We start from the raw sequence: 24,294 nt of genomic DNA, 5'->3' as shown, positions 1-24,294 counted from the left end.
TGCACAAATATCGGACCCATTCCCACAGTCTCTAGTACCCCCCCAGAGATATCTCCAGCACACTCGGGCAAATGCCTTAGCGGCATCCAGAGCCCCTACTGCTAAAGTGTTGTTCCTCCTCTCAGCCAAATCGATGTTGCCAATCAAGATTTGGGTTTGCTCCTGAATAAACCTTCCCACCATAAAACCTTTCTGATCGGAATTAATTAGGCCTGGTACGAATTTTGCCAACCTCCCTACTAAAATGCCCGTAAAGATTTTATAGTCGGCATTCAGCAGGGAGATTGGTCGGTAGGAGTCAGCCAACAGCGGATTTTTCCCTGGCTTCAATATTAAAACTATTGTAGCCTCTTTCCAAGATCTTGGAACCACCCCAGAAGTGGAATAAACTGAGTTGAAGAGGATCTGGAGAATAGGCAAAAGCTCATCGCCTAATAATTTGTAGATCTCATTATGGAGGGAGTCCGGGCCAGCTGAGAGAGATCCCATCCCAATCTGCTGTGTGGAATTCCCTCCCCCATGCTTGTCCTGCAGAAGAAAGATTTTAATCTTCCCTTGAAATTTTATACAAATATATAAAGCCAGCGAGATTAAAAAGGAATCACTTTTTTGTGTTAAATAGGCTTTTTTTTACTCCGGCCAAAATTGCGAAGTTTGCCCCAATTCCGATCCCAAAATGCCCCAGATGTAATACCGACAAGGCTGATGATCTTCATATGTTTTTCGACTGCCCAGAACTAACTGTATTTTGGAAGAATGTGAGGGAAATATTGATTGCAATTTTTAGCATAGATCTGGAAATGGATATTAACTTGGTCATTTTTGGTATGAACAACTCTACAGCTGAGGTGCTCATTATTGTATGTGATAATCATAGCCAGGTGAGAAATCTGTTTAAGGTGGAAAGACCCGACCCCCCCCCCCCAGTAGAGAAAATTGGGTAAAAGCTATATTAAACATCGCCCACAGAGATCAGGGAGATCTGTCAGGGGCACAGGCTAACATCTGGTCCCCCCTTTTGGGCTGGGGTCGGCATTTACATCTGATAAACTTCTAGCCCAAAGATGGTGGTTTCCCGTTCCAATGATTACACCTGACCTCAACCACATGAGGTAGCCCTGGGGGCGTGGATCTATGCAGTGAGTCGAAGGGCTCCCAGATTGCCCATAGACGGCTTGCTAAACCTGCTCAGATCTAAGGTGAGATGAGGACAAAAAAAAAAAGAACTTGTGAGTATGGTGGCAGTTGGTGGCCCCTGGTCAGATTCCGGCTATCCCCTTGACAAGCAGGTTCCGGACTCAGTTATCATGGCCCAGTGAGATGCAGGCTCTAGCAGTCATTGGCAGAGATGTAGGAGTAGGCATCCATCGGCACCTTTTGAGAGGTTTTAGCAAACATAAGGCAGGTTTTAGCAGGTTGTAGCAGACCTTTGCAGAAATGGCAGGATTAGGCTTGACTCAGCACGTTTTGGCGGATTTTAACAAGCATTTTATATGTGAGGCTGTGAAGGGTAAGCAATATGCGCTGTGAGGACGCCGGGCTTAGAGCATGACCCCCTGCTGTGGCCGACAGTCAACTACACTTTGCTCTCAGTGCGCCTTTTTCTTCCCGCCATTATGAAGTCAGGCAGTGTGGAGGCGATATCGAGGGTATAGCTTGCGAGGCAGGTTCAGCACTGTGGATGCGGACAGCAATAGGGGAGTCATGCACTCGGTAACTGGAGAGGAGCTTGACGGTCGGCTCTCACACACGGGTGTATCGGTAACGGGAGTCACAGCCGCGTATCCGCCATTTCAGGGTCAGGCAAGAGAAATCGCCGTAAGGCGGGTGAGTCTCCTTTTGGATTTAAGCCTTAAACAGCGCGCTATAAACGAACAGTGCTCACCTCCGGGAAAATGATGGTGGATCGCCAGAAATCAAAGCTGTGTTAGGCAGTGGCCAGCAGGCAGGCAAACAGGGCTAGGGTTCCGTGCTGGTCGGCGCCATTTTCAGGATCAGCCACGATGCAGCCGACGGCTGAATACAGGTCTCAAACTCGTGATCACTGCATTCCAAGCCCATAAAACTGGTCCCTGGGTGTTCTGTGCATTAGTCGACACCTCGGAGCTGCAAGGTTGATTGTTTAAGACTCCTGGAGACCTCGAAGTCGCTATCCTGTGAGACGCGAGACGGATTCAGGCGGCCATCTCCACCCCCGTCCAAGCCACGCCCCCCCAAGGATCTCACTTTTAATTGTGTTTTTTTATCCATATGTTTGCTGTGGATGTTTGATTAATGTTCGCTGGAAAACATGATATGGTACATACCTAAACTGCCTTTTACACTCACTTTTTTATGACATTCGTTTTATTTTTTGCAGTACCAGCATGTGTTGGATGGCCCCTGACCGTCCGACGTCCCTGCGCACGTGTGGAATTCGCCCGCACGGCGGGGGAATTCCAGCCGCGCCCAAAGGGTTAAGAGAGGCTCTCCAACGCTCAGAGACCTGTGAAAGCTGCATCTGTGTTTTTTTGTTTTTTTTACTTGCAGCTAGCATCGCATGTACATTCTGAGAAAGGGAATGATGCTGGTGTGTAAACGCAAACATAAACAAAAAATAGTGTTACTTTCCTCAAATACATGCAGTCTTGTATACCACGGACGCAGCCCAGAAGCATTGGAGCACTCTACATGAACACCAGATAATACTGCAGAGGGTCATATTCTTTTTTAGATTCATGTAGATTAAATGATTTGCCCAGATTCACGGTATGTCGTATCGACGCTGGGACCTGAATCGGGTTTCCTAGTTTCAAAGTCAACTAAGGCCACAACCTGCCCCGGCTGACTGCAGTAATTGTTATCTGGCAGACAAAACAGAGGAGCGGAGACTGATTTATCTCTGCTACTTGCATGGAGTGGAGGAGGACAAAAGTAAACTGAGGAGCTCCCTCGCTGGCCCTCATCAACTCACCACCACCTGATGCTCCAGTCCTCTCCCCTGAAAATTAAGTTCTAATAGCTTCCCATCAGCAGCTCCTTGCAGACTCCATCACACCTGAACAGAGGCAGGCACACCTCATGCTGCGACAGTGGAGCAGAGCAGCTCATTGTCATTCTGCCTGTGACATTAGCCCACTGGCACCACTTCATGTGCTTGGGGTCATAATTGTTAAGGCTGTAACAACAGCCTTTCATGCTGTGCACCAGGTGTGGAGTCCTTAGTAGACCAAAAAACTGGGCCACCGACTGTCCTTGGCCAGAGGCCCATCGTCCGATGACTGATTGTCCGCCTTGCCAATCTGGGGCTGTGTATGATATGTCAATATTACCAGCTGAAAATTCACAAAAAGTCTTCAGAGATGAAGTCCTTCATTTCTCCACATATGCCTCGTGTGACTTATTTTCATCTTTGCTAGGCGCAGACAAGCCATCCAGTGAATACATTAGGGGGGCCAACTATCCTATTTTCTGTGGGTTTGACTGAGTCAAGGCCGACCTTGGGCCTGGGCGAGCTGGGCTCATGCCCGGACCCCAATATTCCCAGGGGCGCAGCAGGGCGTTGCCTGACAAGGTCATGCAAACAGCTACTCGAGTATCCCACTTGGTCTCAATCAGGTCCCATTAAAGGCTTTCTAATCAGCCCTTAATGTACATCATGCCTAATTTTTAGCACCCCGTCAACCTCCTCCCCCCCATCTTCCTCTCAGCTCCTGCCATCACACCGCAAGGACACCCTCCAACAAAGACCAATTTTTTTCCTGCCAAGGACGATGTTCCGGTCAATTCGATTTAGGTCCGGCCCTGGCTTGAGTCGTCTGTCCTGCTTCTCCCCTCACCCCGATTGAACTGCTTGTTGCAGAACACATGCAGCCACATTCATCAAGCGAAATGCGCTCGCAAAAGCTCCAGATTCTGAGAATCTGGCCCTTTGCGAGTGCAATTTTTGCATTTGGGATTCATCATCCCAAATGCAAAAATCGCTAATAAAGAATTCACAAATTTGCGAGGATTAGCATTTAAGGAATCTCTATTAGAGATTCCTTAAATGCTATTCATGAAACATTTAAAAATTGCGAATTCGCAATTTAGGACCGCTATTTACCACGAAGTCAAACCTCGTGGTAAATAGCGAAAACTTAGAAAAATGCATTTTTCTAAGTTGCATGTTACACACACACATGTCCTTTAGACATGTGTCTAAACGCCACCTCCGATCAGCCAACCACGCCCTCGCCGCCGTCCCCCGCATCCGAAGAGCGACTACAGGAGGAAGGTCCTTCTCCCACCTGGCCGCCAAGACCTGGAACTCCCTCCCGACCGACCTGCGCCTGACCCAAGACCACCTCTCCTTCAGGAAGAAGCTGAAGACCTGGCTGTTCGAGCAGTAGCGGCTCCCCCCCCCCCCCAGCGCCTTGAGACCCCACGGGTATGTAGCGCGCTTTATAAGTGTCACTGATTGATTGATTGATTGTGTGCACAACATCAGTGTAAATTCACATTTCAGGGGTGCTACAGGGTGTCCTTTGGACACCCCTGCACCCTTGAAATCGCAATTTCATTTTGCGAATCGCTATTTGCGATTAGCAAATTGTGAGTGTCTTCCCATTCGAATGAATGGGGAGATATTCCTTAATTGCGACTCGCAATTTGCGAGTCGCAATTAAGGAATAATTGGAAATCGCTATTTCTTGAGTGATTTCTTGATGAATAACATTTTGCTATTCCTTAATAGCGAATCGGTAAATTTCGCTATTAAGGAATCGCAAAATGTGTTCTTCATGAATCTAGCTGTAAATGTAGCATGCAAGAGATGAGGTTTGCAGCTGCTAGCCGGAACACTTACAGCCGACACGGTGTACCGCTGTGGCACTTTCAGCACCAATGTGATCTGTAAACGATGTCCTTTCAGTGTCTGGGTGAGAGAAACTGCCCCACAGGAGGGGACCTGCACATTGCACAATGCAGCTTGAAAAGCAGATAGAACTTTAGAGATGCAAATACAGAAGGCAGCCACCTGCTGTTTAACAGCCTTGAATGAAAACCATGTTGGGATCTTGTACTGAGAATAGACTTTGGTGTTTATTTCTTCCATTAAGCCTGTTTCAAAGGGCTCACATATTGTCAGATTAATGGACAATATGGACAGCTTCACGGTGAAAGTATGAATTGCCATTGATCAGTTTATTAGTGTAGGAAAGCCATGATTGCTACACATAACTACTTGCTTCAAAGGCTATACATTTACCTCCATATTACAATTTGATGAATAGATCATGAGAATGGACAGAGTCCCTTCCCCCGCATCCAGTCCAGTTTTTTTTGCCCACACACTAGCAGCTTACTTGAGCCTGTTTCAGAATTCCCCTTATGTTTACTTGTTGCGGGGAAAAGCTATTGTGTGACCTCTTTGGGTGCTGTTGCAGTTAAGAAATTCTGTGAACTGATTAATGTGCATATACTCACACTACTCTTGCTCATTACAATGTGCAATGAGAAATCATAAATCCTGTGATTTGTAAAACAGGAAAAATTAAGTCAAATGCCGAGGCAAGGCCCCTTCTGGCATTATACGCCTTACATTAATGGGCCTAGATATGTTTTTCTCAGACCGATTACTTGGCAGAAAGTGTTGTTCAGGGCTTTGCTAGGGTTTTTGTTCCTGTAAGACCCCTGTTTTTTAGGTCTCGTCTATTCCATCCCGAAGGGATGGTAGGCGAGATTTATAGTAAGGAGACCTAAAAAGTCTACCTACTGCGGATCGCGTACAATTCATGTGAGCCAGGCGCATGCACAGGAATTCGCTCCCCCTAACCCTCCCACAAAGCAAGCCGAGACAAGAACATCAAAGCGATCGCGGCCGCTTTGATTCCATTTGCCACCAGCCACTTCACGCGCTCGGCAGGTCATAAACAGGACCATCTGCTTGTGAATCGGAATGCTGGCATGGTTGCCCAGCCCCCCTCCCAGCGCTGCCTTTCCTCTGCTCAGCTTCAACTGGTGCCCGACATCACACCCCAGTTCAAATTGTGTATGCCCTCTTTATTGCAGGTCCTAAACATAAAACATAAACCTGTCTTTCCCCAACAAAAACACAAGCATTTTTCGAAATTGCACCCTCTAACTGCATTCAAACTTGTTTCAATTTCTTTTAAATATTTTTCATTTCACCATCCAAGCTCCTCTGTTACTGCCCCCTACTGATCCCGTTGCGCATTACATCCATTCCACTGTTGCTCATCTTTCGCTGTCTCATTTTTTGAAAACTTTTTTGGGACCCAGCAGGTTTTTGGTGGGCTGCACCGTTCTAGCAAAAATGCTTTTTTCATGTTTTTTCTTGTTCACGGTTTCAAAATAAGTGTGCCATTTTAGAATGGTAAACAAAAAACAAAGTGGCTACTTTATCAAGATACATAGTTGATAATGCTGGGCTCGCCCGACCAACATGAGGCATGCATGCGTGGTGACACGTGCGCATATGCACCATTGCACTTTTTCAAATTTGCAAACACTGTTCAGCATCGGCAAGAACCATTTTTTGGTATTGATGATGCTGAATGGCATCGTCAAAAAAAGGCATTGTAAAAGCTAATACGTTTGCAAAGCTAAAGGTGAACCCTACTAGCTTTGCCAATGCGTATTATTTCCTGTTCTTATTGTTTCTTGTCAAAATAAAGGAAAAGAGGCGCCAATGTTCTTTTTCGGGTTTGCAATCTTAGAAACTGTTCTCCCCTCATCGATCCATCTGGTGATACATGGGTCATATGGTCAGGAAGGCCGATACCGAAATTGCTTCCAACTTGCTTAGCTCCCAAACCCCTGGTCCATTCTCATCTGGAGCAATGTGGAGCTCTGCTGCTTAAATGGCGCCAAAGAGTTTAAGAAAGACCCAAACGTGTGGTACATTAGCCTGTCCTCTGCTTGAAAAGTAACTAGGGCCTTGCTGTCCAATCAAATTGGGGTTGTCTGAAGTTCAAGAGAAATTATGAGTCAGCAGTAAAAACTGCAAGATAGAACTTCTACACCTAATATTTAGTATTTCTAATTTTCCATCAAAACGTCTGAGTTCAGTGATTTGCCTTGAGCTCTTAGGTGCTTAAGAATTAAGGGACCTATTTTGTGACTGTGTGAGCCCGAAGAAACAGAAACTAATGAGATGTAAATCATTTTCAGTTGTAAAAGGATGTGCTCAATGGCAGTTCTTGTTGTGAGCCCGAGTATGTTTCCAAATGCACCATGAGTGGGTCTCAGTACTAAAAGAGCATGACCCACACTGACCCCAAACCAGTGTCCTTCACTGCCCCGTGCCTGCTCCTCTCAGTGCTCTGTGCTTGTGTCCCTCAATGTCCAATGCCTGTCCCTCACCCTCGCACCCCCCTCACCCACACACACCCTCCCACACATTCTCACCCTCACACACCCTCTCATCCACCCTCACACCCCCTCACCCCCACACACCCTCACCTCACACCCCCTCACTCTCACACACACCCCTCACACCCCCTCACTCTCACATCCCTTCACCCTCACACACCCTCTCACCCTCACAACCCCTCACCCTCACACACCCTCTGACCCTCACACACCCCCTCACCTCCATCACCCTCACGCACCCTCACACCCCCTCTCACCCTCACACCCTCACCCTCACAACTTCTCACCCTCACAACCCCTCACCCTCACACCCCCACCCCCTCACCCTCACGCCCCCACACACACCCTCACCCTCACAACCCCTCACCTTCACACCCCTCACCCTCACACCACCACCCCCTCACCCACCCTCACCCTCACATCCCTCACCCCATCACCCTTACCCTCACACCACCTCACACCCTCACCCTCACACCCCTCAGCCTCACACACCATCACCCTCACAACACCACACCCTCACACAACCTCACCCTCACACCCCCTCACCTTCACTCACCCTCACACACCCTCACCTTCACACACACCCTAATCCTCACACCCCCTCACCCTCACTCCCCCTCACCCTCACTCCCCCTCACCCTCACACCCCTCACCCTCACACACACCCTCACCCTCACACCCCCTCACCCTCACACCCACTCAACCTCACACCCCTCACCCTCACACCCCCTCACCCTCACACCCCCTCACCCTCACACAGGCTCACTCACCCTCACAACCCTCTCACTCACCCTCACACCCCCTCACCCTCACACACCCTCACCCTCCCACACCCTCACACCCTCTCACCCTCACACACCCTCACTCACCCTCACACACACTCACCCTCACACACACTCACCCACACACACCCTCACCCTAGCACCCCCACACACCCCCTCACCTTCACAACCCTCTCACCCTCACACACCCTCACCCTCACTCACCCTCACCAGCATAGCATAACAAAACATAGCATATCATAACAAAACACAGCATAGCATAGCATAACAAAAAAAGCATAGGATAACAAAACATAGCAAAACAAAACAGCATAGCAAAACACAACAAAGCATAGCATAACATAACAAAACACAACAAAACATGGCATAGCATAACAAAACAGCATAACAAAACAAAGCATAGCATAACATAACAAAGCATAGCAAAACAAAACAGCATAGTATAACAAAACATAGCATAGCATAACAAAACATAACAAAACATAGCAGAACAAAACATAGCATAAGATAACAAACCCGCATAACAAAACAAAGCATAGCATAACAAAACAGCATAACAAAACAGCAAAACACAACAAAACATAGCATAGCATAATAAAACACAACAAAACAGCATACATAACAAAACATAGCATAGCAAAGCATAGCAAAACAGCATAGCATAACAAAACACAACAAAGCATAGTATAGCATAACAAAACAAAGCATAGGATAGCAAAACTAAACATAACATAGCATAACAAAAAAAGCATAGGATAGCAAAACATAGCATAGCATAACAAAACAGCATAACATAACAAAACATAGCAAAACACAACAAAACATAGCATAGCTTAACAAAACACAACAAAACATAGCATAGCAAAACAAAACATATAATAGCATAGTAAAACATAGCATAGCATACCAAACAAAACATAGCATAGCAAAACAAAGCATAGCATAATAAAGCACAACAAAACATAGCATATCATAACAAAACATAAGATAACAAAACAGCATAGCATAGCTAAACAAATCAAAGCATATGATAGCAAAACATAGCATAGCATAACAAAACAAAACATAGGATAGCAAAACAAAACATAGCATAGCATACAGCATCACTCGGCACCACCACAACATCACTCAGGGGCACCACAACATCACTATTCGCTACCACAGCATCACTGAACGCCACAGCATCACTCGTTCGCCATCACAACATCACTCAGCACCACCACAGCATCAATCTGTGCAACCATTCAACAACAACTGGTTCAAATATATTCTCTCAATGTTTCAGCTTTATTACAAATGTAACAAAAAGATGTTAATATTTCACTTCTGTTCGTGGATTTTGGTCACAATAAAATACACTGAACATAATCTTCACAAAAGTTATCGACAAAAGTTGAAGCTATTGCCATTATAAATTGAAATAACTTTTATTTAAGTATTCATTATTAAAAAAAAATTAAAAGCCATTGTTATTTGTAATACAATACATGTAAGTCAAGTAAATACAACACATATTGCATTACAAACGCTATAGGTGTCACATTTGCGAAAGGTATAACTATTGGCAATGTAAATGACAAAGCTATTAATTTAGCTATTTTCAAAAACAAAACATAAATAAAAAAATTGTCATTTACAAAACCAATAGCTCAAACTTTTCTAATGTGAAACCTATTGCATTGCAAATGCTTGTTATATCCTTTGTGACAACCCTACTGCTGATTTTTTGGAAATAATGCCAGAGATGTCTGACTAGTATAGAGAACAACTGACTTGCCACCGTACCTGTTGCCATCTCATGCCCACCAACTGTTCTCCTGACCCCCACCGAGCTGGGCTATCATGACTCATGCACAAAAACTGTCATGTTTGATGAACACACAAAATGCACCTGTTTAAATAATTAGGAGCAAAGCTCACAGTCATAACCCTGTCATGAATAGGCATAACGCCATTCCCTTGGGCTGAGCACTAGTGACAAATGCAAAAAGAACAGAGGGGCGGTGCCTGAGTGTTGATTAACAAAAATGAATGGTGGGCCTGCACACCAATGTAATCAATTAATCTTAATGTATATCTGTTGTAAATCTGTTTGCAGCTAATTAGGCGTGCTACCACGTGTAAAGGGTCACACCCCTCAAACCCTGGTAAATATACAACAGTAGGAGGCCAATGGAAACCACTGCCTACGTGATGCACTGCTAAAGACACTTACTGTCTACGATAGAATTCAACTATTTTTTTTCTGTTTGAAAATCATATATTTGTAAACTTTACATCATATTTTTTCATGATATTTTAAACATCATCATAACTGAATTACAATATGCATCAAAATTTAAAATTATAATTAATTCGTATTTCAATACAATACATTTATCTATAAGCAGTCTGTATGTTTCAACATAAACATCCACATTTTCACTATTACCATCACTCCCCAACCAGAGGGGCATGCTCACTTTTTCTATATGATTTTACAGAATTTTTGTATTTGGTAAAATCTGCCTAATGTCATGTTTTTGAAATGATGGATGTCATAGATTTTTAGGAAATTATTAGCATTATTTCCTGCATTTGATTGTATAATAATTTTTTATATGACCATTCAGTATTATTGAGATATTTCTTTTATTATTAACAATTCTGAAAAATATCATTATATAATGAATCAAGCACTTTGTACTATCACCTATATGGCACTAATCTCTAACTTTTCTGTATTTCTAAACTTGTTCCTACTCTTTAGAGTCCCTTTCAAGATGACCGCTGTTTTTCTTAGATTGTGGCATTATCAAATTATGACTGCCTCACTTATTGATCACTTTGGTGTTGTTAGATGACAAAACCGGTGTTATTAAATAATGAGTACAGAGTTGTTTGTAACAACTTTCTTTTGGTACTGGTACTTGATTAACCCTTTTCTTCGTTGTTGTAAATCATACGCATTTGAGTAATTATGAAGAGAGACATGGTGTTAAATATCATGCCTCCATTATAGATGGTAGCAAAAGTTGCCGCTCTAGTTGTTAGAGTTACCTTTGGCTCCAGGTATGCATACATACAGAAGTAATCTCTGAGTTTGTTTGATTCACTTGTGATTCATTCAACTGATGTCAGTTATTTCCCCATATATTTTTGGTTGGTATGTAGCTGATTAAATTAATAGGCTAACCTTTTTGATTTTGTACAGGTTTTTTGTTCCTTCAGCTTCAAAAATTGCCTTCCAAATTTACTTTTGAAGATTTTTGTTCAACTTCACTATTGATTCACTCAGGGTATAGGTGAGTTTCTATACCAATGATTGGCGTTGAAGTTTTCCATTAATAATGTATGGATTCTGATCTTGATATGATTGAATTGTTTTGATTTACAGACATCTTAGTCCCCATCTCTTATTGTAAAGGTTATCATGACTTTTCTATAAAGTAAGTGGTAGTTTCCTTTATAGTCATTTGGAACTCCGAAGCCTTTCTGCGAATATTCTGACATATACTTGTGTCTATTAGGTTGCACTTAAGCATATTCACATATTTTTCTCTCTTCTTTTTGTTTCTTGTCACATGTATGATTTGCATTTTGAGATCACAGGTGAAGATATGAAATAGGCGCAAATATGGATTCAATATCCTTTTTTCATATATTCTTTACTACTTTTGAGTTCATGTGGTGTCATTGCTGTCTTTCTAATTTAATATGGTTGTCCTGAGGATGGTCTTGCAGTCTATGAACAATTGAGATCGAAACGTTGCTGCTGAGTCCAACTCCTTCCCCTGAAATTATTGGACCTTCACCATGGAATTCTTTTTGGGTGTGAAGATATTGATATCAAACAGAGTGGACTGCACAGACCAAAATTATTTTTATTGAATAAACGATCTTTCTCCAATCCAAACTCTGTGTGCGCCTTTTCTTCAAGATTAATTCCTCTATTAATTACATGCAGAGTTGTGTTGTGGTTCATTCTCCACTGTCACTATTGGGACAGATAATTTAATTTAAGTTATTTTCCAAAACTGTTTTCTATTTTTCTATAAATTATTCCCTTGTTGGCCCTTTACCTTTCAACTAGTGGACCACCCACTTAAGTAGCCCTTTAAACATGTCCCAGATGCAGAGCTCTGTTATGATTCATTCTCCAGTAACTATTGGGACAGATAATGTAAGTTAATTATTTTCTACAATTGTTTTTGATAAATCATTCCCTTGTTGGCCTTTTTATTTTTTACAGAATTTATACTCAAGCTCAGAAGGGACTATTGGGATGCCCTATTTCTTAACATGCTTAAGTGCAGACCCCTGTCTGCTTGGGCATTTTTCGAAATTGAGTAGTTAATTTAATCTACTTAAAATTAATTTCCTTGAATCTCTTCTTTTTCTTTGTAACACAAATGTCAGAATCGGAAACTATCCTACTCTGATGAACATATTTCTAAAATTGCCAGTGGAACCTCATTGCTACGTACTAGAGATCCTGGTTCATAACAAGAGGATACTGATCTTTACTATTTTGAAAGACTTAAAAAGAAACTAGTACATACTAACCTACATGCAAAATTTCTTACTGACTGTCTCAACTCAAATATTATTCCTGTAGGACTTCAGGTTAAGAACATTCCTGGTATTATTACAGAAAAGTAGAAATTAAAAATCAACTTTAGTTTCACAGCCAATAAATGTTCTAGGACATGGCTAGTCCTAAGTATTGAGACTGCATAGAAGCACGTTAAATTGATTTAAAAAGTGATTGAAGTCCTAGAAAAAAAGTTAATTAATGATCAATCACTGACAAATGCTAAAACTCTCCTTGAGGCAGTCGAACAGACATTAAGTCATTTTGAAAAAACTAATACAACTAAGAAACAGACAAACTCCAAAATGATTTTAAGAGATACAATAAAGAAAGGAGGTATTCTCACCCCAGAAAATACTTTTATTAAACTAGTTCCTTCCTTCACATAGGAGAGTGACCTTTTCAAATACTGGTTCAGCCTCAGATAGCGACCAATCAGCCCTTAACCCTCAAGCATTTAGCTATAACAATCAACCATCTACTTTTAGGCAAACATTTTAGGCCAGGGCCAGAGAGGCCCCGGACCAGGTCAGAGACAGAGGGGAGACAGAAAAGGTTGGTAGAGGAATCAATATACTCCCCGTTAAAGACAGACACACAATCAATATTATGAATGGTAAATAGTGACCAATCTATACCTAAATTTAATCTTTTCTCATATACTCTAACCGAAATGGAGACCTCTGTGCTTAGTAATGGACTATGTTTTGTCCCCACACACAAGAACTAGTTTTTTGATACACGAGGTAAACTGTATCGATTCTTTTGTTCTATTCGTTCAGTGTTCAGCGTGCCACAAAGGTTGCAACAGGTCTATTCAGGCGTAGCCTGTTATGGTCCATAGTTTCAGACTGCACTTCAGTCGTTGCTGCGCCATAGAACATGTACCGATGTATGCCGCGCTTCCTGCTCCCCACTCGTTGGCTCTGTAGATGGCAGCACCTCAGTTATGGCAATCGTGCGTGGGCAGCACTTTACCAGTCCTCCCATGGGCCGGATCCAGCAGCGGTCCCTGCGCGGGCCCGAGGCAATACATCCCCTGGGTCGTGTGTGTGTTCCTGTGCAGTGCAGAGCATTGGCCAGGCCCCAGGCCTACATTTCGGCCCTTCTCAGTCAGCGCCAGGCAGAGCGGCACCGCAGCCACACAACCCACATCTGGGCACCATGGGCGGGTGCAGCCCACAACAGGCCGACTCCCATTCTGGTCCCCTGCAGGGTGTGCGTCGGACCACATGGGGTGCCTCGCACAGTGCCGTGTGGCCAGGTCAGGAACTAGTGCTTAATTTGTGAAAAAAGGAAGTGCAGGTGCTAAACATTTTGTCAAGGAGGTCACTGCTCACTTCTTCCTCCGGGGAGCCCCACTCTCAACACTCTCACTGCCTCAGTCTCTATCTTCTAACTTTGGGGACGATTCACAGAACTAATTTACGATAAAATCCTAACTTAAGACTACTAAATGTCTTCTGTGAATACCAAAAGTAGAAAGTTTAGGATGTTGTCTTAAGTTAGTTCTGTGAATCGGGCCCCTTGATCTGTTGTCTGTCCCCTAAGTCTTTGCTCTAAAAGTCTATCCTCGCACATCTCTAATTGTTTTCTATCATCTTTGTCACACCTGGTGTGTTAACCTTATTCCCTGTATTTCTGATTTGCCCCCTATTCATTCTAGCCCTGCCCTTTTTCCTCTTCACTTTTATCTATGCTCTGCTCTCTCTCCCCTCGATCTTGGCTCTTTACTATCACTCTTCTAGCAGTGATTAGCTTTGTCTCCGTTTTATCATTTGTCTTATTTTTTTCCTCTTCCTGTCCTCTACATCCTTTCATTCTATCTTCTCTCTTCTTAATGCTCTCTTCTTCACATCATGGCTGCTTTCTCTTTGTATCTGATTTGCTCTCCTTTCTTCTACTTAGCTCTGTCCTATCTCTCGCCTCTCCTGTTGTTTCTCCCTCTTCTTTACTCCTGCTCTCTCTTTCATCTATAACACTGCTGCTGCCTGTGACCCCTGTCGTCAGCCTGTACATGTCCCTGCTATTTTGAACTAAGGGTGGGCGTAAAATCCGTTTCGTGGGCGAATTTGCGGATTTTCCTCGATTTCGCGATCCGCGAATCTCACGAAATCGCGGTAAAATCCGCGAATCAGCTGGGACGGATTTTCAGCCAAGCAAGGGTTACAGCAGCAGGTGCAAAAGTTGAACCTAATTTCTTTGTAACCTTTTACAAAAGGGCTACAAACAAATTAACTTCAACTTGGACACCTGCTGCCAATTGCTTCCTGGCGCCTCGTTGCCTACTTGCAACTATTCTCTGACCCTTGAAGCAGGGTCAGAGAATAGTTACAAGTAGGCAACGAGGCACCTGTCCAAGGATTTAAACCTCATCAGGAAGCACTTACAGATATAAAAAACAGGAAGAAGGGAGAGGATGGCAAATACACCCATTTTGAGTTGTCAGGAGGGGTAAACTAAAAGAGACCTTTACAGCACAATTTTCATATGCATTTTGCTAAAAATAAAAAGCTGTATGTTCTGTAGGGGCAACTCAGGAATCTGGCCCTTCAGAGATCCGGCCTCTCTTTCTTTCTCTCGTTCTCTCTCTCCCTCTCTCTTTCCCTCTCTTTCTCTATCTATCTATCTATCTATCTATCTATCTATCTATCTATCTATCTCTCTCTCCCTCTCCCATAAACGACTGCATGGGTAACTTCGCTATGCAAGTGGCTCGCGAAGACGCAAAAATCCCCGCAAACATGCACAAAACTCCGCGAACACGCAAAAAACCCCGCGAACATGCAAAAAACAAAAATCTGCAAATTCGCACAAATTCGCGAATTTTGCGGATCGCGAATTCGCAAATCTGCAAATTCGCGGATCGCGAATTCGCAAAATTCGCCCATGCTTATTTTGAACTCTGCGTTTTACTGTTGTCATTCCTAAAGAAGTGGAAGATGGCGTGTTTTACTTTCTTACCTACACAGAGTGCAAAAACAAAATGTACACCAAATGAAAATGCTTTTTTTGCATATATTAATCATTGCGATATGACTGAGTTTATTGCGGAACACACGGCTGCTCGAGCACAGCAGGTGATGTCACTGCTAGTGCTGCCTGTAATTAGTAGGTCTAGGGATGGCGACGGCATCAGCATCCACTGCTCAGCTTGCTGTGACCCTGCCTGCTACACCACAGGCATTGTCCCTAGCCGTAATGCTGCCAATGCCGGTAAGTATGGCTGTGGTGCCTACTGGGCTCACGCACACGCAGCAATTACCATGCTGCAGTGCAGCGCACAGATTTTACAGGTGACGCCATGGCGCACAAAAGTTCTGTAGGTCCACAGCTGCATCGAGCACGTTGAGGATAGCAGCAATGCAGGGCTTCAGGATATGCTACTCTGGCTAAGCAGCAAGTGAAAAGTCCACACTTACTTTTGTTTATTCTTTCTCAATAGCCCTTACTTCCAAGTTCCAAATGGGCTCTCACAGCTTCCTTGCCTCAACTCCCTCATGAGCCAGCCCCCAGCTACAATTATCCAATGGGAGGCTTAGGCTCAGGAAGTGGCAGGGTGCAGCAGACTCGGGGAATAGAATGCAAGCCATAGTTTGTTGATGACTTCTTGGATTTGTGATCGGCGTGATGACATAATCACTAACGTGGTAAATATACATATCAATCCCACTTGCGAAATGTTCTAATAAGTATCACAACATCCTTAAATATATGTTTTATGTTATAAGGAGAAACGAACCAGGAAAAGAAATGGCTTATGCAATACTTAAATTGGAGGAATGGGAACTTTTGTGAACATAAACCTTTACATGTCAAAAAGAGTTTATAAAATAAACACAATATCTACAATAAATATAGTCCAAATTTGAAAATTATACGGCTATCCATGCTCAGGTACATGCTCTTTGACTCCTGCGTGCCACGGTCTGCCCTGCCAGCCTCCAGGAGGCTGTAATTATTTTTTGCTTTATCTTTTCAGGACGTGGTGGGGCTCAATTAGGAAGAGTCCATCAGCGCTGTGTGGTTCGCTGGACGGCGGTAGCGGAATCGGGCGGCCTCGTGTGGAGGCCTTTTGCCATGTTATTTTCTTTTGCAGGCTTGTTTAAACAAGCATTTACAATGCAATGGTTTCGCCTTTGGAAAAGTTAGAGCTATTGGCATTGTAAATGACAAAATTTGTATTTATGTGTTGGTTTTGAAAACAGATAAATAAATGGCATTGTCATTTACATTGCCATTAGCTTAATCTCTAGCAGTCACTTTGCAGCCACTCTGCACTCCCTAGCAGTCACTCTGCACTCCCTAGCACTCCCTAGTCACTCTGCACTCCCTAGCACTCCCTAGTCACTCTGCACTCCCTAGCACTCCCTAGTCACTCTGCACTCCCTAGTCACTCTGCAGTCTCTAGCACTGCCTAGTCACTCTGCAGTCTCTACTCTGCACACTCTCTACTCTGCACTCTCTCTACTCTGCACCCTCCTTTGCAGCACGTGGAGCCCAAAGATGAGAAACGAAGCTGTGGCTCTCAAGCTCCTTAGCTCATGAGCTCCGAGCCTGTCCAACCCCAAAGGTGAAGAGGCAGAACGTTCCCTGGACGCTGCAGCCGAGCTGCCTCGGCAGCTCTCCTTTTCAACATGTTCTTTTAGTGATTCGGCCTCCATAACAACCTCTGAAGGCATCTCCGTCTGTCAGCAGATTAATTGCCTTCCCATCATGGCTGCAGGAATGCCATGATGGGTGCTATATACAGCATAAAGGCAGGAGGCACACATGGAAGGGATCATCAGAAAGCGCGGACAATAAAACAAACTAACTGCTCTATCTAGGTGCACCAGCAAAACCGTGTGTTCAGAACGAGCACGACTGAAAAAACTGAAGTGAGATGCGGTGGTGAGCCACCTATGTTGGAGCAGGCGATCGATCCAGACAGTCGTATGTGGCAGCTGTACAGATCGGGGAGAAAATCCAGGAAACAAAGGTCCTCTGAACACTGCTCTCTACAATGCTCACCACACACTACCAGCAGTGCTAACAGCCCTCCGAGAGTAGTAGTCACACTATCACAAGCACTCACACCCCTCACAGACCAGCACCACACACTACCAGCAGCGCTAACAGCCCTCCGAGAGTAGCAGTCACACCCCTCACAGACTAGCATAACACACTACCAGCAGGGCTAACAACCCTCCGAATGTTGTAGTCACATGCAACTAAAAGCCCCCACATCCACCACAGACTAGCAGTCACACACAACTGGAAGCATATTCACTCCCCTCACCGGCTAGCATCCACACGCTACCAGGAGTACTTTTACACATTAGCAGTCACACATTACCTTCACACCCACACAGATTAGTAATAACACTACCGGCAACACTCACACCCATCACTACTGAAGCACACCAAGTAGGAAACACACTTTTCTAATATAAATAGAGGTGCATAGTACAAATTCGCTTAATAAAGCAAACCTATTTTAATGAGGCAACCAAGCACTCTAGCACTCACAAAAACAATGAAATGCCTGTATTGGCAGAATGTTAGTAACGGTTTCTATAAATGGTGGACATTCTTAAAATAGTGAGGCCTACTGGTTTGTCTATGCTTCTTATTGTTGAAGTCCGGTTGTATTCATCCTCGCTTCTGCGTATGTCACTCTAGTTCTAGTGGTGCTGCTTTTACACGCAGGAGGTATTAGCGCTTCGGAGGTGGTGATTCCGGGCTGTACTGACAGAAAGAAGGACCGCGCTGGGATTGGAGGATGGAATGGCACGTCACTCTGAGAAGCATCTTTTCCATGTTAACACCTCGTGTTGCTTACTTCATTCTTAGATGGGGAACTAAAGCACTCCAGGAATCCCTGACAGAACATGCGCAAGCACAGGCAACAAGCACTTGTAAAGCTAATAGGTGTGGATTTCTCAACGTTTTCAAATACATGTGCAGCACTGCAAACTTGGGAAATGATTAAAACAAAGAGCACAGAGGTACGAGGCACAGAACGAAGTAAGTTGCAAACAGAGACTCCACAATAGTCTGTGTACATCTGTCCAAACCGACGTTCGCACGGTAAAGCCAGACCAGTGCTCGTTTTATACCCGAAAGAGCAGCAGGAACGATAAACACAGGATCCATCCGATGTCGCATGTACCACCAACAGAGTCTATAATGACGGCAGTAATTTAAGCACAGCCACGGCCACAGAGAGCTGCTCTGCAGAAGGTTAGGGGGACGCTGGGGAACCCATCCTGGCTATCCCTGTGAGATGGTCCCTACTGGGTATCTCCAAGGTAAAACCAGGCATCCCCGGCGAATGTGGGGGGCCGTTGTAGAGATGAGGCAAGCTAATGCCCAGAGTTGCCGAGTGTGATCCCTGGTTAGAGTAGGCACCGAGGCGAGAATTATCGAGTCCGCTGACCCTGGTCCAAGACCCTGCCGCGTCGGGAATTGAACCCTGGTCCCGGGCCGTTCTCTGCTTCCGGGTCTGCCACCTCTAACCAGTGAGCCACACCACTCCACGCACATGCGAGCAGCTTGTTCTCTGCTAGTTCACCCGGACAGATTCACATGATATCGTAGCAGATTCATGGGCCTCATTTCACAACCTCGTAGGCTTTCATTACCAGGCTCCGGATGGCCCCGCTGGGTGGTCCCCGACGCCTCGTTTTCTGCCTGTTGCCTAAATAACAGGAGGGGCTCCGAATAATCACAATGGAATAAGTTTAGATAAGATTTTGTGAAATTACTAGCATAGTACCACAAGCACAGAATCTCATTTACACAAAAAAATCCGGACCAGATTCGGGGGCGTTCCCGGCTTTTGGCTGACGTAGCATGACGTAGCCAAAAGCCCAAAATTCTCGGGAATGCCCCCGAATCTGGTCCGGCCATGACGGACGCCTCTCTGTTCCAATGGCTAGCCTCCATTTATGGAGCTAGCCAATGGAACAGAGGGCGGATTCCCGAGCAACATACTGTAATCATTAGATTTCTCCTGCGCAAAAGTTGCTTGCGCAGCTTTTTTCAAGGCGAAACCTAAAAAAAGGGGGTCCTCTCTAAAGGGGCCATTCGATGTAATTAAGGGCGTGGCTTAAAACACCTAAGATAAAAATCTGTGCTTAGCATAGTGTTCCCCCCGACTGGTATTATGTTGTTTCTGTCATTGCATCCAGATATATAATACAGCAAGTATCATTACACCAACAATAAGCCAGGACTATTGGCTTTGGCAATGGTTGTTAGTTGCATAAAATGAAAATGCAGCAACCATGGCTTCGTTGAATATAATATTGAAAGTGCATCAGTTCTAAAATAATGAGACTGAAAGAACTCCAGCCCCTTTTTTATCAACTTCTTTCATCAGCTTCTTTGAACAAACTGGTTTCTCACCTAGCAGCACTGCCGTGTTTGCACATTTCTTCTGTCTGACTGTGGCAGGAAGAGGACACCACATGCTTTACCAGCCCAGACGGATCCATTGTCATTCTGTCTGTGGCAATCATCAGCCCCACACAGAATGACAATGGGCTGTGCTCCAGGAGGGGTGTGAGGCGCCCCATCAGGGAGACGAGGCCTCTCACAGGGAGCAGCGCTGCTCCCCTGTGATGGCCAAAATTACAGACAAAAGGTGTCCGTAAAAGGAATCCTGACGGACAACGGACGTCAGGTCCTAATTAAGGACGGTCCGTGAGATTTACGGACGGTTGGTCACCCCAATGGTAGGGGGCATGATTGCAATCACCTCATCACTGGCCGTCACCCGTGGAAGCTGTCCATCCGGGCACTCGGGTGACGTCCCCTTCAGAATGAGGCCCCTCTGGTTCACCGTCCTATCCTCTGGCCCTTTTAGTACTGAGCCCTGGTGGTGACCCTATTATCCTCTAGGGCCGAAACACGGTGGAAATTTTTGACTCATGCCCGAGCACCACTACTGTTTATTTTATCTTTGTCTAAAACTAGAACTTTCCTCGCCTGAACATTCCCACTTTATGTGTCAATCTACGTCCTTCTCATACTTGTCATCGTGTGCAAAGACATGTGCACCACACACTTTGTCGTGTGCTTGTTGTCACACTCGGTTGTGGTCGCTGGGTCGATGCTTGATGCTGCAACACTTGCCAGCCAGGACGGTGTTTGGTTCGATACAAGTTTGGAAGCCACTGAAACATGTTCGCCTGATTGAATCTCTTTCTAAATCTTAGAAGGGATCCCAGGTACTAATGTGCACGCGCCGGGCCTCGCCTCGAGTGGCACGGTGGACGAAAAAAGGATGGACGGGAATGTGACCCGCACCGATCTGAGAGCAGCTGAGCTCGAAGCAAGCAGCCACCCTCCACCTTGATGGCTGTTTCTGATAGAAGTTTACTAGCCCTGAGGCTGCCACCCGCGGCCTCTTCTATGACGCCCCCCCCCCCACACACACACACACTGAAGACAATGTAATCTGCCAAAGCTCCCAAACTGGTTTTGTCATGAATTAAACCGAAACCTCTTCTCCCCGGGGGTGGCTGGGGGCAGGCGTGCAGGCCAGGCCTCCCTGGGAGGGGGGGGGCACTTCAGGTGCGTTGTGGGGGGTGCCTGTGGGGGCAGTCCCTGTGTGCCCAGAGCCAGTCTAATCCTGTCTGGTAGGTGTTTGTGTTTGGGAGACAGACAGGCTCTCTTATCAGTCCAAGCTCATCAAGGCTGGGCAAGTAGCCACCAGGAGCTGGCGAGCGAGGCTCAGTAAAGGCTTCTTGGCACTCAAGAGGCTTCTTTGGGGACGGTGCTGGGCCCGGACTCTTGGCTCTGATGGACCCCGGGCTCTGACTGCACCTGGACTCGGACCCTGCGCTCGGACACACAGTTCTACGGGGTCTGTGGCTGGTATCGACCTCACTACGATGAAGCTCTCACTTGCCCTGGCGGTGCTGCTGTTGGCTTGTATATCCCTCAGCTGGGCGCACGGAGGTAAGCCCCCTACACACATACACTGCAATGAAGAGGCCGAGTTTTTTTTATTTTTATTTTAAAAGTGTTATATAGCGCTAGCTTGACCCGAAGGTATTAGAGCGCTTTACATACACCCTGTTTAAAAAAAAAAAAAAACTGACGCAAATTGCATAACATAGTAGATAGGCAGTAAGGAAGCAAACCGGCGATAAAGAAAATGCAGCATGAAAAATAAGGTGGTTAACACAGTTAATAGCGCTGCACGTCCCCTGTGTGGAGTCACAGCGCTGTGCACGGATCGCATGGCAGCGCTGTGATGGAGGGAAGCGCTCTGTTTTGGGTGGGGTATGTAATGTGAGTTGTGCGGAACACGTATCTGGGTGAACGATGGTTCATCTGATCAAAGTGGAATATAGGGCCCCGAAGACCCGACTCTGTGACCCCCAAAAATCTTGTATTTGTCAGTTTTCTCCAACTGCCCGGACCAACATCGGGTCGCTGCCCGGAGTGCCCACCCATGGGTGGGTGTGAGCCCGGGCCCTTTGCTGGAAGGGGGAATTGTGGTCGATGGGCAGTTCTCCCCCCACCCCCTAGCTCACCCCACCCTCATGCCACTGGCAGCCGCCGCGGGCGGGCAGCAGCAAGAGCTTAACTCGCTGTGCTATCTTTCCGAGATCTTGCGTTGCGGAGATGTGTCGGGGTGGCTGAGGTTGGTTGCGCGGTGTGAGGTTGTTTTGTGATATGTTCTGAGTCCTGTGGTTGATGCTGCCTGGTGTGTTTGTTTAGTGGTGTGTGCTTACGTGTGGCCGGTTCTTGTGAGCTGTGAAGCTGTTCCGAGCCTTGGTTGGTGCGTGGCAGGGTCTGCTGTGTTAACGCGTCACGTGGGACTGTGTGGCAACAGGCCCCCTAACACAAGTGAGGAAACCGTGCCCCCTCAGTTTCACAGTAATACGCAAATACAATGTGGATGATGTGTGCGCCTCTGAGCCCCGGTGCCACTGCACCCGTGGCACCCCGGGTACCCGTGGTGAGGCACTGAGACTTGGAGGTGCTGCGTTCACGGCCATGCTGTGGTGCGTGGGGGCCACGTGTAGTGTGCGTGGGTGCGCTGTGGTGTTTGAAGGGGGTGAAGAGGAGTGGAATGGAGTCTGCAGATTTGTGCGGGTTGAACTGTGTTTTGGAGTCCGGTGTAGCTTCGATGAGTTATGTCGACGTACGGCCGTGGTTTGTTGTGCTCACAACTTGTTAGGGTTCTGTGTGATGCGCGGTGAGGCTGTGCTGAGTAGCACATGTGTGTTGTGGTGATGCGTTTAATGAGCTTGCTGTACGGTGTATTGGGAAGGTGTGTCAGGTGCGTGAGTGGGTCGTGCAGTACTGGTTGGGGGTGGGCTGAGGTCGAGGTTGGTGTTGATGTGGGGGGGAGTTGTCTCCCGTGGCGGGGCACTGTGGTGTGGGCTCGTGGTGGCTGCACGTCCTGGCAGGCACAGCACCCCTCCACACCAGATTCGGGGGCGTTCCCGGCTTTTGGCTGACGTAGCATGACGTAGCCAAAAGCCAAAAATTCTCGGGAACGCCCCCGAATCTGGTCCGGCCATGACGGACGCCTCTCTGTTCCAATGGCTAGCCTCCATTTATGGAGCTAGCCAATGGAACAGAGGGCGGATTCCCGAGCAACATACTGTAACTCATTAGATTTCTCATGCGCAAAAGCTGCTTGCGCAGCTTTTTTGCAGTCGAAACCTAAAAAGGGGGCCGTGAGCGGACGAGATGCGGCACGGCAAAGACCAGTGGGGCGGCAGGAGCAGAGTCACAAACAGATGATCGCAGCGCATCGGCGTTCAACTCCACGCAAACGGGGATGGCATCCGGAGTCTCAGCTGAGTGGGCAGCGGTATCAACATAAGAACAGCGTTCGACCCAACTGCCCTTTACCTGGCTGAAAGCTGCTTCTCCGTCTGGACCAGATGGCGGGGATCGGCGTGTCAGTCGGTGGAACTGGGTGAAAGGATCAGCGTGGTGAACACGGCAGCAGGACCCGAGTTAAAGCAGCTGTCAGAGCACGTTTGGGAGAGCAGTGGCAGTGAGACTCGGGCAGCCTCGCTGTGAGGCGGGGCAACCCCTCTTGTTTGTATCTTTCAGGTTGCTCCATGGGACCAGGGGACTGGATCGGCGATGAGCTGCAGAGCAACATGGGCGGTTCACGTTGTGGGCGCAATGCTCCGGGCAGCAACAGTTTATTGGCCGAGGTTTGTGAGCCTAGAATCCTGCTGTCTTCATACGGTCCGGCCGGCGGTGTCGGAGTTGGACCAACGCCGAATGCTGCAGGCTCTCTTGCTCGTGGTGAGTGTACTAAATGCTCTTAGAAGCATTAGGGAGCCGCTAATACATGGTTCGGCGGCGTGCGCAGATTACTCTGTGTAGGGGGGCTTAGTGCACTACTGCCATCCACTGTGGGGGACTGTGTATGAACTCATACTATCCGAGTCGCAATGCTTTAGGATAAGCTACAGTGAATAGTTACATTCTGCAGGCGGTAATATCCTCCTTGGTCATAGCGCGGCGATACGGAGGTGAGTTTATATAAGTAACAATTACGGTGACACCTGAGGAGCTGTTGTGGCCACCGCTGATGCCAGGCCAGACTTTATGGTAGTT

At 46.2% G+C, this 24,294-nt stretch overlaps 1 protein-coding gene across 1 annotated transcript in view; it reads right to left on the bottom strand.

Moving 5' to 3' along the window:
• The window catches only part of SFR1 (SWI5 dependent homologous recombination repair protein 1), a 155,226-nt gene extending 131,377 nt beyond the window's left edge, over positions 1-23,849 (bottom strand). The window contains exon 1 of the mRNA XM_086922744.1: positions 23,572-23,849. The gene's annotated coding sequence lies outside the window, so the exon portion shown is untranslated. The remainder of the gene's footprint in view (positions 1-23,571) is intronic.
• Between the last annotated feature and the right edge of the window lie 445 nt (positions 23,850-24,294).

This window comes from Lissotriton vulgaris, chromosome 5 (genome assembly GCF_964263255.1).
Source record: "Lissotriton vulgaris chromosome 5, aLisVul1.2, whole genome shotgun sequence".
NCBI classification, from domain to species: Eukaryota; Metazoa; Chordata; class Amphibia; order Caudata; family Salamandridae; genus Lissotriton; species Lissotriton vulgaris.
This window is presented reverse-complemented; position numbering and strand designations above follow the sequence as displayed.